This window comes from Cricetulus griseus, assembly GCF_003668045.3.
Source record: "Cricetulus griseus strain 17A/GY chromosome 1 unlocalized genomic scaffold, alternate assembly CriGri-PICRH-1.0 chr1_0, whole genome shotgun sequence".
In the NCBI taxonomy this organism is placed as follows: Eukaryota; Metazoa; Chordata; class Mammalia; order Rodentia; family Cricetidae; genus Cricetulus; species Cricetulus griseus.
This window is the reverse complement of record NW_023276806.1, coordinates 87,221,686-87,237,834: the sequence shown is the minus strand read 5'-3', so window position 1 is coordinate 87,237,834 and position 16,149 is coordinate 87,221,686. Positions and strand designations below refer to the sequence as shown.

Genomic DNA, 16,149 nt, shown 5'->3' with positions numbered 1-16,149 from the left:
CTTTCTCCTTTTCTCTCCCCATCTTCCTTGGCTGCTCAAATAGATCATTTGATGCAAGCAGACACTTGTAACCAGGAAAGTGCTTCCATTCTCCCACCACTACAGAGACATGCACGCACATGCCTCTTTCTGCCCTCTTTACCACCGTGATCACACTGTAAAGGAGCTGCCTTCCTCTTAATTCTCTCTTGTACCTAACCATAACCTGCTTGGGGACAGACACCATTCCCTTGTTTTGGAAGCCATACTGTCTTGGTGTGATATTATAACTCACAGTGACATGTCACGCATATTTTTGATTTAACAACTTTTAACTTTTTCTCCCTACCACAATTATAATTTTGTCAGAAGGTAAAACTACTGACTGGAAGCTGCCACATATTCTCTTTTCCTTATATTGAACCAGTTATTGCTGCTTCAAATAAAAAGGCAAGGTAACTAAGTCATACATTTTTGCAATTCTTTGAACAATGTACAGGTTAGCTACCTACATATTTCCAGAAACTCATGGATCATTGTCTTGAGACCATTCAAGGAAATTAGGATGTGTAGAACAATGCATAAAAGTGATATTTGGGGGTCTGGAGAGATGGCTCAGTGGTTAAGAGCACTGGCTGCTCTTCCAGAGGACACAGGTTCAATTACCAGCACCCACATGGCAGCTCACAACTGTCTGTAACTCCTGTTCTAGGGAATCCAGCATCCACATGCAGACAAAATACTGGTGCACATAAAAATTATTTTTAAAAAGTGCTATTTGGGTACATTAGCAAATGACTTATATAATGTTTCCTATGCATCATTTGTTTTTCATAATTTGTGCTATACTGATATTCTTATTGAAACTCAATGTTATGATATGTGGCATGAGGTGGGACCTCGGGGGATCCCTATGGGGTAAGGGATGAATACACCATGCAGGCAGAATTCCATGGGAAGGAAGTTTTATTGGGAAAAGGGAAGGGAGCATGGGGAGGGAAGGGAGAGAAGAGAGAGAAAGAAAGAGACAGAGATTTGCCTGCCTCCTAGAGAAATGACAGAAAGAGAGAGGGGGAGTAGGCGGAGTTTCTCTCTTAAAGGGACCTTTGTACCTGCACACAGAGCTAGGGTACTGCCTGCCATGCATGTAGGATAACATACTTTGCCAGATCCCCAAGGGGCAAGGTCAGGTTTGCCTGGATGATAATACTCAATGCCTCTCTGAGGCATTAGTGGGTGAGATCCTTTAGAATATAGTCCTGAGCCCTCTACCCTGATGAAGAGATTAGCCCACTAGTGGATTATTTGGAGAGTGTTACTGTTACAAACATCAGGTGTATATACCTTACTTTCCATGTGATATCCTATGCCACCTCAGGGACTTTGTAGTATTCCCATCAGCCAGAAGGCTCCCAATGGAGCTGATCTCTTTACCTTCAAAATCTCAGCTCCCAGAACCATGAGCTGAATCAACTTTTTTTATTTTTTTACTTGAGACAGATTTCTATGTGTAGCCCTGGCTTTTCTGGAGTTTGTTCTGTAGACCAGGCTGTCCTCGTACTTAGAGATCCGCCTACCTCTGCCTTCCAAGTGCTGTGTGCTGGAATTAAAGGCATGTACCACTTACTGGCAGACTTCCTTTATTTTTTATAAATTACACAGTCAGTGGTATTCGCAGAAAATGGGCTAAGATAGGAAATTGGTGTCAAGAACACATGAGTAGAGGCTGAAAGAATTTAGAAGAACTCAGGAAGTGAATAATCTAAATGCCATGAACATTTAGGTCAACTCTGATGAGGGATGAAAAGATAAGAAAACTACGGAAAATTTGGAAAGTTGTAGATTATCTGTGGTTGTGATCATCAGAATGCTGATAAATATGGAAATGACGATATCCTTTATTGACAATTAGAGAAAAAGCAAATAATAGCACATTGTGGGTGTCCTAGGATAGTGCAGAAGACATAATTTGAGAATTCTGAAAAGCTGCTGGAAGATTTGTAAACCTCTAACTTTTGGGCTGCCATAATTATTTCAACTGTGTGGTCATGTAAGCTAGGAAAAGAATCATTTAAAGACAAATTCTAATTTATAATCTAAGAAGGAAACAGAGTGTAAAGTTTAGGGATGTAGAGAGGACATAGAAAGAATGAAAGAGCACATTCAGCAGAAAACCTCAAGCTGTGGCCAAGTGACTGTTTACTAAAGAGATAGGCACCCAGCAGGAAGCCGGTGTTTATTGCCATTACAATGGAATAGAGATCTCAATGGGATTCCAGAGCTTCTCTTTGAGCTCACTGGGTCTGAGCCAAGGAGGAAAGGCTGGGTCGAGGGAACAGGCCCTTATTGGCTTGCCATTCAGAGCTGTCAGGGAACTCTGCTCCCTGAACCCCACCCAGTACAGAGTTGACCACTCTCCCTGTGGCTCACACAGATCCAGATATGGCTGGTTCTGTAACTACAGGGAGCATACTGTCAACCTTGGCAGCCATGTTAGCTTTCCACTGTGGTAAATACTGAAGACAATCAACTTAGAAAAGAAAAGGGTTATTTGACTTAGTTTGGGGCTTCTGTCTGTATACTGTGGGCCCCTGTGCTTTGGGCCTGTATTGAAGCAAAACATTACTATGAGGAGAGGCTTCGGGAGCAAGACTGATTATCTCATGCCCAGAAAGTGGACAAGAGAAACAGGAATTGATGAGGGTCTTACAGTTTATATCCCTAGTGACCTAAGACTGCCATGAGGCCTCACCTATGAAAGTGTTCCATAGTTCTACTCTAGGAAACCCTATCCTTTAACACATGGACCAGATCCAAACTATAGCAGCAAAATCCACATCCATTCATATAATGCTAATTCCACAGGGGGACAAACTATAGGCTATGGATCCATCAACATTTTAAAATGTTTGCCAACTGCCTGAGGAGGCTAGGCCTAATTAGTAAGAATCTTTGCAGAGATTCCCTGCTAAGGTGTCAGGGTTTGGCCATGAAGTGTCCCTATGGCTCCTGTTTTAGAATACCTGGTGCCCAGCTGGTGGTACTGTTTGGGGCATGTTCTGGACTCTTTTGGACTGTGGCCTCTTTAACAGAAGTAGGTTACTAGGAGGTGATAGATGTCTGACCTTGCCAAGACTCTTTGCTTCCTGATCTACGTAGACGTGAGCACCTCTGCCTCATGCTTCTGCTGAAGCAGCCCCACCATGCTCTCTCTGTTCATCTTCAGTTGCCCATCAGGGATTTCTCTGATGCGAAAAGTAAGGAGCCCTGAGGACAGTGTGGTGGAGTAGATCCCAGAAGCCCTGCCCTGTGTGCACTAGCTGGGGAAAGACAGTCAGAAGTGGACAGCAAGCCTTGCATAACCCAGGAGGCTGATCCCAGTAAAGCTGTGAGGGCAGGGGGCCCAAGACCTCAAAGGTTCATCTAGTGTGTTATGGGACAGCCTATGGAGTGTAAGATTATTCTGGAATTTTGGGATTCATAGTCCACCCTGCTGAGATTCAGACTTGCTTTGATCCAGTTATTCCTTTGCTTTATTCTCTTTCTTCCTTTTGGAGTAAGAATGTTTATATTGTTCTTGCCCCCACTGCTACCCATGGATGCCTTGGGATGGAAATAATTGCCTTGTACTTAAGGAGGACATGGGTGGAATGCAGTGGTTTGAATCTGGATTGCCTGTGCCAAAACCCAGTTGAAATGTATCCCTTATTGAGAGGTGGTTAGGCAGTTTTGAAGGTGAGTCTTTGGGATGTAATTAAGACTGAATTGGCCCCTAAGGTTGGGCTCCTGGGACTTAAATCTTACCAGAAGCAAAGAGTCCTGAGCTAGAATATTCTGTCTCGCCATGCCATTGCTTGTTGCACTATGAGACTGTAAAGGGACTCCCTGTGAGCAAGAAAGACTTCACCAGATTCAGTGGTACTTGACCTTGAATTTGTCAGCCTTCAGAAATCTGTGTTTGTGTGCAATCCCCACCAAATATTCAAACATAGATGCATGCATGCTACATACATACATGCATACATACATAAAGACAGACACTATGTGCTGGGGAATCTAACCCAGGGCCGGTACATGTCAGGAAAGAACTCTGTTACTCAGCTGTATCCACAGTCCACACAAATACAGTTTGATGTGGGATTGGCTGAATCTACAGACCAGAGTGCAGAAAAGTAGGCCTGGCTGTCTTCTAAAATAATAGCAATATTTGAGCAAGTATTTCATATGAACAATGTGATTTTGTTAAGAATAATATATAATAGGGATTTTACTTTGCCCTAAAGTTGTTTTCCATCCTCTTACCATTCAGAGAATTACAGTAAACTGTTTTGCCTTCAATTTTTATGTGTGAAATTATTTCAGTCTCATAAAAATATAAGATATAGTTAATATTTTTGTTGTTTGATTTTTGAGACAGAGTTTCTTTGTGTAGCCCTGGCTGTCCTGGAACTAGCTCTGTAGACCAGGCTATCTTTGAACTCACAGAGATCTGCCTCCCCAGTGCTGGGATTAAAGGCATACACCACCACTGGCCAACTTACAGTTCATATTTTAAAACTTGTTCTACATTAATAAGCCTAAAGAGCATTATATTTAATTAAAGAAAAATCAATTATTTTAATAGCCTAGCTACACATTAAAGAGATTGTAGAAAAATAAATGAGTAATCAAAAACAGAATAATGTCTAGATGAGTTTATGTGAATGAGGTAAACTTAAAGAGTAGATGGATTCTGTGCAAGATGCCTTTCTCCTTCATCGTTGGGTCCATTAGGTATACTAGTGTGGGATAATGCTTGTGTTTTAACATTTAAATGACCTTAGCAAAAGATATGTTTGGATAGGTAAGAATTCTCTAGGATGCAATGAGTTCCTTATTAATTTTTTAAATGAAAGCAGATAACATTCCAAAGGCAACTAAATGTTTTTATTGCTGTTTTAAATAGTTTTAAATATTGGTTTCATTCTCTGCACTTTATACTAGAGCCATTCTGCCCAGTGCATTCTCCTGTTGATGGCTTCAGTTGCAGTAGCTCTTGATAACAAGTAGAGTGGTTTGGTTTCTGCCCTTAGAATTTCTCAGAGTGCGTATGGTTTCTCTGCAACATAAGAATTCTTTCTGGGCTTATTGAATCCTTTGCGATTTATATGTCTATAATATCTGCACCCCACTCTTTCTCTTCCTGCTTTCTTGAAAGGTAATTTAATTTTATGAATGTATTCAGATGGTGCTTAATTACAGAATCACAGTTACAAGAGCCACTTTTCATAATTGGCTGCTTATGTCCACTTCAAGAATTTTTTTTTCCAGGAGCTGAAGTCCAGCCTGTTGTGATAGATTTCTTCATTGCTTTCATTGCTGTTCTAATTTTCCCCTTGATATTTAGAAGCTTTTCCCCATGGAACCTTGATAGCATGTGACCCTTCCTTTTTTTTTTTTTTTTTTTTCAGGCTCCAACCTTCTATCTGATTAAGTACCTTAATCTTTGATTGCTGCAAAATCAGTTGGAGAGGAAGACTTTAAAATAATGTTTAGACCCAAAAGCTTGACAGAAATAGAGTGTAGATCACAGGTGGTAAAACTCCCCAAACGTGTGATAAGCTTTCTTGTATTTTTTACATGTTTTACCACAGAGTAGGGAAGAGTTAAAGGGGAATTTGAAAGTATTTTCCTTGTGATTATTTTCACTATGAGCAATATTAACAGATAGTCCAAATAAAAATAATTAAGAAGAGAGGTTAATCCCTTTCTCTTGTTTATAACTCAGTGGTTCTCAAACGATCCAGTTTAATCAGGATGAGGAAAAACTAGGGAATGGATAATGGTAATAAATGTGCCTGTTCTCATGGTTGCATAGGGAAGAGGCTTGTAAGTCACCTAGCTCTGGTACAGTATTCTCTCCAGTAGAACAGCATATGCTGTTAGTCTCCATTTTCAGGAACACTCTCTAACTAGACAACATCATGTCCTTATAACAACGTGCTGTTCAAACTCTGTGGAATTATGAGTGCTGGGGAAAACTGTGTGCCTACACAGTTCATACTGTACTGTGTCTTGTGAATTGTTTTACAAAACAATTTATGCCATAAGAGTGGACATCATGCTTTTCTAGGCATGTAATGTTTAAACTTATTAGTTTTGTTTGAAGTAAATAAGTACCAATCATAGCCAATGCACATGGAGTATGGACCAACCTTCTCAGGAGTATATTTAGAGGTCTCCAGATATTTACAAATAACATTCATTTAGGAAATACCCTAAAAGAAATGAATTTGTGAAGTATTTTAGCATTTACATTTTAATTGAACAATAAAATATTTCATAAAAACAGAAGCTGAGAATTCTTTTCCAAGTAAATTTTGGTAGTTGAAGTAGTCTGTAAATCAAGCCAAGTTTAAAGCACATTAAAAATATCATAGCATTATACTAAATTTAAATTGCTTTCTAATATTTCTAGGTATTTTCCCATTTATAAACTCAAGTTATACTTATAAACATGTAATCAGACTGTTTATGTTTTCAAATAGTTTAATAGTTTATTTTGGGGCAATGCATAAATTATCTTCATTGTAAATAATCTAAATATTGTTGAAAAAAAAAAACTGAAGTCTTCCTGCCTATTCTCAATTCTGGTTTTATGCCTCAGGTAGGCCTATTTTAACACTGACAAAGATTGTTCCCATTTTTTCTAATGTTTTAACTACTATATTAGTTATTGTTTTGTAGTTGTGGTAAATACCATGACCAAAAGCAACTTATAAAAGAGAAGGTTTACTCTGCCTTACAGTTCCACAGGGATAGAGTCCATAATGGAGGGGAGACATCCAACAGGCAGACATTGTGGCAGGAGCAGGAAGCTAAGAGAGCATGCCTCTACTGTATACAGGAAACAAAAAGCAAGAGCACAGGTACTGGGGCAAGGCTTTGAACTCCCAAAGCCTTTGCCCAATGACATAGTTCTCCCAGCAACAGTAAAAGTTCTATAATCTCCCCAGGCAGCGCCTCCAGTTGTGGACCAAGTGAGCCTATGGGACATTTCTCATTTGAACCACAACAAATACATAAGAATATGATGACATTAGCTGCATCTTACCTTTTCTTCTCCTTTATAAGTCTTGACATCCTTTTCATGCCATGACATAGAAATCTATTTCATCTACAGCATAGGAATTGACTTCATCCATGACATGAGATCAACTTCTTCCACTAGGGATCTGCATTATTCATGACAGAGATCACTTCATCCATGACATGGCAATCTCCTGCATTCTTCTTGTTTTGCCATAACATTTCATAGGCCCATACTTTATTTTATTGTTCTTCTAATAATGAGTATGTACAGGAATATACTGGTCATGAAGGTTGTTTTTAAAAAAACTAAAATACTATATTACATTTTTTTTCAACTTTTTAAATTTGAATTAGAAACAGGATTGTTTTACATGACAATCCCAGATCCCTTCTCCCTCCCGTCCTCCCTGACACCCCCCCCCAAATAAAACCCTATCTTTCACATATCCTTTCTGCTCCCCCTGGATGGTGAGGCCTTCCATAGGGTGTCACCAGAGTCTATCGTATCCTTTGGGATAGGACCTAAGCCCACCCTTGTGTGTCTTGGCTCGGGGAGTATTCCTCTATATGGAATGGGCTCCCAAATTCCACACTTATGCTAGGGATAAGGACTGAACTACTACAGGAGGTCCTGTAGATTTCCGAGGTTTCCTCACAGAAACCCATGTTCCTGGGTTCTGGATCAGTCCCATGATGATATTCCAGCTATCAGTCTGGGGAGCAAGAGTTCCCCGATGTTCAGGTCATCTATTTCTGTGGGTTTCACCAATCTGGTCTTGACCCCTTTGCTCATCACTCATCCTTCTCTTCGACTGGATTCCAATTCAGTTCAGTGATTAGTTGTGAGTGTCTGCTTCTACTTTTACCAGCTGTTGGATGAAGGCTATAGGATGGCATATAAGACAGTCATCAATCTCATTATCAGGGGAGGGCATTTAAGGTAGCCTCTCCTCTGTTGCTTAGATTGTTAGTTGGTGCCATCTTTGTAGATCTCCAGACCTTTTCCTAGTGCCTGATTTCTCTGTAACCCTAAAATGTCTCCCTCTCTTATGGTGTCTCCATTCTTGTTTTCTTCAATTCTTCCCCCCACTCAACCTTTCTGCTTCCTCATGTCCTCTGCATCCCTTCTTTTCTCCCCTTCTCATTCTCTAGCTCCCTCCCCCCCTTCCCATGCTCCCAATTTGCTCAGGGAATCTTGACCCTTTCCCCTTTTCCAGGGGACCATGTATGTCTCTCTTAGGGTCCTCCTTATTTATTAGCTTCTTTGGCACTGTGGATCGTAGGCTGGTAATCCTTTACTCATGTCTAAAATCTGCATATGAATGAGTATATACCATGTTTGTCATTTTGCGATTGGGTTACCTCACTCAGAATGGTTTCTTCTAGTTCCATCCATTTTGCTGCAAATTTCAAGATTCCATTGTTTTTTTTTTCCGATGAGTACCACATTTTCTTTATCCATTCTTGGGTTGAGGGGCATCTAGGCTGCTTCCAGTTTCTGGCTATTACAAATAGTGCTGCTATGAACTTCGTTGAACAGATGTCCTTGTTGTATGAATGTGCTTCTTTTGGGTATATGACTAAGAGTGGAATTGCTGGATCTTGTGGTAGACTGATTCCCATTTTCTTGAGGAGTCGCCATACTGATTTCCAAAGTGCCCGTATAAGTTGGCATGCCCACCAGCAGTGGAGAAGTGTTCCCCTTTCTCTACATCCTCTCCAGAATAAACTGTCAATTGGTGTTTTGATTTTGGCTATTCTGACAGGAGTAAGATGGTATCTCAGAGTTGTTTTGATTTGCATTTCCCTCATGGCTAAGGATGTTGAGCACTTTCTTAAGTGTCTTTCTAGCTTTTTTAGATTCCTCTATTGAGAATTGTCTATTTAATTCTGTACCCCACTTTTTAATTGGATTGTTTGGTGTTTTGGAGACTAGCTTCTTGAGTTCTTTGTATATTTTGGAGATTAGCCCTCTGTTAGATGTGGGGTTGGTGAATATCTTTTCCCAGTCTGTGGACTGCTGTTTGGTCTTGCTGACTGTGTCCTTTGCCTTACAGAAGCTTCTCAGTTTCAAGAGGTCCCATTTATCAATTGTTGACCTCAGTGTCTGTGCTACTGGTGTAATGTTCAGGAAGCGGTCTCCTGTACCAATTAGTTCAAGGGTATTTCCCACTTTGTCTTCTAATAGGTTCAGTATAGCTGGATTTATGTTGAGGTCTTTGATCTATTTTGACTTAAGCTTTGTGCATGGCGATAGGCTTGGGTCTATCTGTAGTCTTCTACATGTCTGCAACCAGTTATGCCAGCACCATTTGTTGAAGATGTTCTCTTTGTTCCATCGTATAAATTTAGATTGTTTATCAAAAATCATGTGTTCGTAGGTGTGTGGGTTAATATCAGGGTTTTCAACTCTATTCCATTGGTCTACCTGTCTATTTTTGTGCCAATACCAAGCTGTTTTCAGGACTGTAGCTCTGTAATAGAGCTTGAAGTCAGGGATGGTGATGCCTCCAGAAGTTCCTTTATTATCCAGGGTTGTTTTGGCTATCCTGGGTCTTTTGTTTCTCCATATAAAGTTGAGAATTGTTCTTTCAAGGTCTGTGAAGAATTGTGTTGGGATTTTGATGGGGATTGCATTGAATCTGTAGATTGCTTTTGGCAAGATTGCCATTTTTACTATGTTGATCCTACCTATCCAAGAGCATGGGAGATCTTTCCATTTTCTGGTTTCTTCTTTAATTTCTTTCTTTAGAGACTCAAAATTCTTCTGGTACAGGTCTTTCACATTTTTGGTTATTGTTACTCCAAGATATATTATGTTTTTTTGTGGCAATTGTAAAGGGTGATGTTTCTCTGATTTCTTTCTCCACTAGTGTGTCATTGGTGTATAGTAGGGCTACAGATTTTTTGAGTTAATCTTGTATCCTGCCACTTTGCTGAAGGTGTTTATCAGCTGTAGGAGTTCCCTGGTATAGTTTTTCGTGTCACTAATGTAGAGTATCATATCGTCTGCAAATAGTGAGAGTTTGACTTCTTCCTTTCCGATTTGTATTCCCTTGATCTCCTTTTGTTGTCTTATTGCTCTAGGTAGAACTTTAAGGACAATATTGAAGAGGTATGGAGAGAGTGGACAGCCTTGTCTTGTCCCCGATTTTAGAGGAATTGGATTGAGTTTCTCTCCATTTAATTTGATGTTGGCTGTTGGCTTGCTGTATATTGCTTTTATTATGTTGAGGTATGTTCCTGTTATCCCTGATTTCTCCAAAACCTTTATCATGAAGGGGTGTTGGATTTTGTCAAAGGCTTTTTCTGTATCTAGTGAGATGACCATGTGGTTTTTTTTTTTTCCCTCAGTCTGTTTATATGGTGGATTACATTGATGGATGGATTTACGGATGTTGAACCATCCTTGCATCCCTGGGATGAAGCCTACTTGATCATGGTGGATGATTTCTCTGATGTGTTCTTGGATTCGATTTGCCAGTATTTTATTGAGTATTTTTACATCAATGTTCATAAGGTATATTGGTCTGTAGTTCTCTTTCTTAGTTGTGTCTTTCTGTGGCTTGGGTATCAAGGTTATTGTAGCCTCGTAAAAAGAGTTTGGCAATGTGCCTTCTGCTTCTATTGTGTGGAACAATTTGAGGAGTATTGGTATTAGCTCTTCTTTGAATTTCTGGTAGAATTCCGCAGTGAATCCTTCCGGCCCTGGGGTTTTTTTTGATTGGGAGACTTTTGGTGACTGCTTCTATTTCCTTAGATGTTATAGGTCTGTTTAAGTTGCTCATCTGTTCTTGATTCAGTTTTGATAAGTGATATCTGTCCAGAAAATTGTCCATTTCCTTTAAATTTTCAAATTTTGTGGAGTACAGGTTTTCAAAGTATGAACTTCAGATTCTCTAGATTTACTCAGTGTCTGTAGTTATGTCCCCCTTTTCATTTCTGATTTTGGTAATATGCATGTTTTCTGTCTGCCTTTTGGTTAGTTTCGATAATGGTTTATCTATCTTGTTGATTTTCTCAAAGAACCAACTCCTTGTTATATTGATTCTTTGAATTGTTTTCTTTGTTTCGACTTTTTTGATTTCTGCCCTCAGTTTGATTGTATCCTGGCGTCTGCTCCTCCTTCCATTTGTTCTAGAGCTTTTAGCTGTGATGTCTAATCTCTGGTGTGGCTGTTCTCTAGTTTCTTCATGTGAGCACTTAGAGCTATGAACTTTCCTCTTATTACTGCTTTCAAAGTGTCCCATAAGTTTGGGTATGTTGTGTTTACATTTTCATTGAATTCTAGGAAGTTTTTAATTTCTTTCTTTATTTCTTCCTTGACCCAGGAATGGTGCAATTGTGTGTTATTCAATTTCCATGAGTTTGTAGGTTTTCTGCACTTTGTTTTGTTTTTGATTTCTAACTTTAAAGCATGGTAGTCTGATAAGACACAGGGGATTATTTTAATTTTTTGTACCTATTGAGGTTTGCTATGTTGCTGAGTATGTGGTTGATTTTTGAGAAGGTTCCATGTGATGCTGAAAAGAAGGTATATTCTTTTGTGTTTGCATAGAAAGTTCTATAGATGTCTGTTATCCCAATTGGGTCATAACTTCTGTTAGTTCCTTTGTGTCTTTGTTAAGTTTCTGTTTGGTGGTCCTGTCCAGTGGTGAGAGTGGGGTGTTGAAGTCTCCCACTGTAACTGTGTGAGGTCTTATTTGTGATTTGAGTTTTAATGTTTCTTTTACGAATGTTGGTGCCATTGTATTTGGTGCATAGATGTTTAGAATTGAGACTTCTTCCTGATGGATTTTTCCTGTGATGAATATGAAATGACCTCCTTCATCTCTTTTAATTGATTTTAGTTTGAAGTCTAACTTGTTAGATACTAGGATAGCTACCCCAGCTTGTTTCTTGGGTCCATTTGATTGGAATGTCTTATCCCAACCCTTTACTCTGAGGTAATGTCTGTCTTTGAATTCGAGGTGTGTTTCTTATATGCAGCAGAAGGATGGATTCTGTCTTTGTATCCAATCTGTTAGGCTGTGTTTTTTATAGGTGAGTTAAGACCATTAATATTGTGGCAAATTAAGTTCCATTGAGTGTTTATTCTTGTTTGTTTTTGATTTGTTGTTGGTACTGGTATTGTATGTGGATTTACCCTGCCTTTTATTTTGTGTTTTTGTAGAATGGGATTATCTATTGCCTGCGTTTATGTGAGTGTAGTTAATTTCCTTAGGTTGGAGTTTTCTTTCCAGTACTTTCTGTAGGGCTAGATTAGTGGTTAAATATTGTTTAAGTCTGGTTTTGACGTGGAATATCTTGTTTTCTCCATTTATAGTGATTGAAAGCTTTTCTGGGTATAGTAGTCTGGGCAGGCATTCATGTTCTCTCAGAGTTGGTAGAATATCTATCCAGGTCCTTCTGATTTTCAGAGTTTCCATGAAGAAGTCTGGTGTAATTCTGATGGGTTTGCCTTTGTATGTTACTTGGCCTTTTTCCCTTGCTGCTCTTAATATTTTTTCTTTATTCTGTATATTTGGTGTTTTAATTGTTATATCACGAGGGGACTTTCTTTTGTGGTCCACTCTATTTGGCATTCTGTAGGCTTCTAGTACTTTCATTGGCATATCTTTCTTTAGGTTGGGGAAGTTTTGTTCTATGATTTTGTTGAATATGTTTTCTGTACCTTTGAGTTGGGTTTCTTCACCTTCTTCTATACCTATTATCCTTAGGTTTGGTCTTTTCACGGTGTCCCATATTTCCTGGATATTTTGTGTTATGGATTTGTTGGACTTCAGATTTTCTTTGCTTGATGAGTTTATTTCCTCTAGTTTATCTTCAGCATCTGAGATTCTGTCTTCCATCTCATGTATTCTGTTGGTTATGCTTGCATCTGTGGTTCCTGATTGTTTACTCAGTTTTTCCACTTCCAGCATTCCCTCAGTTTGTGTTTTCTTTATTGTCTCTAATTCAGTTTTCATGTCCTGAACTGTTTCCTTCAGCTGTTTAATTGTATTTTCTTGGCTTTTTTGGCTTTCCTTGATTTCTTGCATCTTTTGGTTTGTCTTTTCTTCCATTTCTCTGAAGGATTTTTCTGATTTCCTCTCTTAGGTTCTCTATCATCTGCATGAAGTTGTTTTTAAGGTTGCTCTCTTCTGCTTCTTCTGTGTTGGGATGTTCATGTTTTGCTGGTGTAGAGTCCCTAGACTTTGGTGGTGTCATATTGGTTTTCCTGTTGTTGGATGTGCTCTTACATTGTCGTCTTCACATCTCTTCTTCCAGTGGGTACAGGTAGTGTCACTTCCTTTCCTGGTGTGTATGGGTCCGGGGTTCTCTTCAGGTGGGTGCAATTGGCTCCGTTACTCTGATGGGTCTCAAGTTGGGTGCAGGCAGGTCCAAGGCACTCGCTCTCCAGGTGGGTGAGAGCAGGACTGGTGCAGAGATGTCAGCAGACTCTGGGTTTCTTGTTCCTCAGGGGTAGAGTCATCCTGACTGTAGACCCTTGGGCAGGAGTTCCCAGAGTGGACAGGCAGAAGTTGGGCCCAAGGCAAGGGCCGAAGCAGCTTGCCTCTGCACTCTCTACACTCTGTGGGGGCTGGAATAGCCCAGCGATCTCAGCAGAGTCAGGGTCCCAAGGTCCTCAGGGACCGATTCAGTCTGCCTGCCTGAATTACAATATTTAAAACATACATATTTATACTAAAATTTATACTACAGATATATTTGACATATAAAAATTATCCATTTATGTCCACAAGTCATACATTTATAACTTTTAAATTTGAAATAATTTTAAAATATACAAAGTCTCAAAAATAGTGTATAGAGTTCAGAGACACCCAGATTCTCACAAATTTAATGATTTCTCTAGCAATGATACAATTATAAATTATAAATTAATCTTGGTACAATATTATTAACTGACCTACAGATTTTATTTGACTTAATAATTTTTCTACTAATGTTCATTTTTCCTAGTTCAGTCTAGAATGTTTGTTGTCCTTAGAGTTCCCCTTTTTTTTTAAGTCTGTGACAGTTTCTCAGCCCTTACTTTTCATGACTTTGACAATTTTCAAGAATCCTGGTCACTGTAAAGACTGCCTTGCAATGTCTGTTTGTCTGACATTATGTGCAAATATTTTGAGATCATTTGTTTTTAGGAAAAGCAAAAACAAATCTACACAGAAGTGTTGTTCCCTTCTTAGCATGTCTCAGGTTATACATGATGACATCAGCATGTACTGGTGAGGTTATTCCTGTTTTCCCACTGTCAAATCATTACCATTTCTAAATAACATCTTGGGTTAGATAACTTGAAAATTACATGTTTTCTTTTCCCTACTAGAATTTGTCTGAAATAGCTTTTTTTATTGTGATTTTATTGTAGATATTTTCTCTTTCCTTTGTTCCTTCTGAATTTATTAATCAAAAATACTCAGTGAGGGGGGTTTCTTCTCGGTTTTGTTTTCTGGGTTATAACCCCACAAACTCAGTTCTCATATTTGCCTGTCAATGTAGAGAAAGCCCCTAGAGAGTTTATCCCACCAGAAGTCATAAACTAGGAAGAAGGGAAATTCAGCAACAGTGTGTATGTGTCACATGAAAATGAGGCGAGGGCAGTCTCTGAAAGAAAAGGGGAATCTCAGATGATTGTCATGTGGTCACAGCAGAGCACTCTAGGAAGCCTGCTCCTTGGCAAAAAAATTAGGAAAAATTCACGACAGGAACACAGGAGACAGAAGAAAAGGAGAACATTGTAATCCTGCCGGCAAATACTAAATGCAATCTGGCATAGAGTGTGTTCCGCCCTGGGAATGATGGGAATACTGAAGGTAACATAATAAAAAGTACTATTGTATCAGTGTTGGAAAGACAAGGGGCAGGTGGCAGATGTGGGTATCCAGCAATGTTAAGAAGATCTGTTTCTATTTGCTGCTCGACTGCAATGTCGATTTTCCTTCCCACTTTTGTAGCAGAACTGTTACTAACCCTGGAGACCAATTTTCCCAGTCCGAGTACTGCATTATCCAGTTTTGCTTGAAGCTGAGTGGAACCATGTGGTTTAAATTCATCAGAAGTACTCAGGGGATCTTGGAGAAGATGATTCTAAAAGCATTATTCTTTTGCTCTTGTTGATGAGAAATGGAAATGTTCTGGTTGGAGCTTCTGTTGCCATTGTGGACTATGACAATCAAGTGCACACTCCCACAAGGTGGACCAGCAAGCGGGGTGTGGGGGTGGAGGGGGAGGGGGTTGTGTAGTCCTGAAACATTACAAATTATCTCAGCATGTTTTGTTTCAAGAAAGGTCTTTCTCTGTAGTTCTGGCAGGCTTAAAATTCACTGTTAAGAATAACTCAGCTTCCAACTTGCTGTGATCCTCCTGCCTCAGTTTCCTTATATGTATGTGCCACTGTGGTGATATATTGTTTATGATTTATTAAAGCCACTGGAGATAGAAATATCAAAGCAGCTCTACTAGTTAGCTATAGAGCTTAGATGGTGGTGGTACACACCTTTAATCCTAGACCCCAGGATTAAGAGGTAGATGGGTCTCTGTTAGTTCAAGGCCACACTGACTACATGAAATTGATCCAGTCCTAAAAGAAACAGCTCACACAAAGGTGATCTCAGCACCTGGGATCACATGCCTTTAATCCCAGCATTAGGGAGGTGGAGACAGGAGTTATGATATGGTCCAGCAGAGAAAGGAATAAAAAAGAGGAGAGAGGAATTCAGAACCTTTTGCCTCTAAGAATTTGTGTAGACAGGCTTGTCATTTCAGCTGGGTAGAGGTAAGAGCTACTGGTTTCACTGCTTTGCTTCTCTGGTCTTCAGCTTGAAGTTGAACCCCAATCTCTGTCTTTGGGTCTTTTATTTTTCATGGTGTATGCCACCAAACACTGCATGTTTCATGAGAAATTGTGTGTGTGTGATGATGCTCAAGTCCTAGTTATATGTAGTAAAACCATTTTAACTGATTTGTATCTAAATTAAAGTATTAGGAAATAATATAACATGTTATTTAGTAGAATAGAGATAAGTGCTAGAGGGAACAGGAAAAAACTGAAAGCAGTTGCCTGTGACAGTGGGAATCAGGATAAAAGCAAAT

The 16,149-nt window shown here is 39.4% G+C and overlaps 1 protein-coding gene across 1 annotated transcript in view; it reads left to right on the top strand.

Moving 5' to 3' along the window:
- Positions 1–16,149, top strand: part of Lekr1 (leucine, glutamate and lysine rich 1) — a 185,997-nt gene that overhangs the window by 58,857 nt on the left and 110,991 nt on the right. The window lies entirely within an intron of this gene.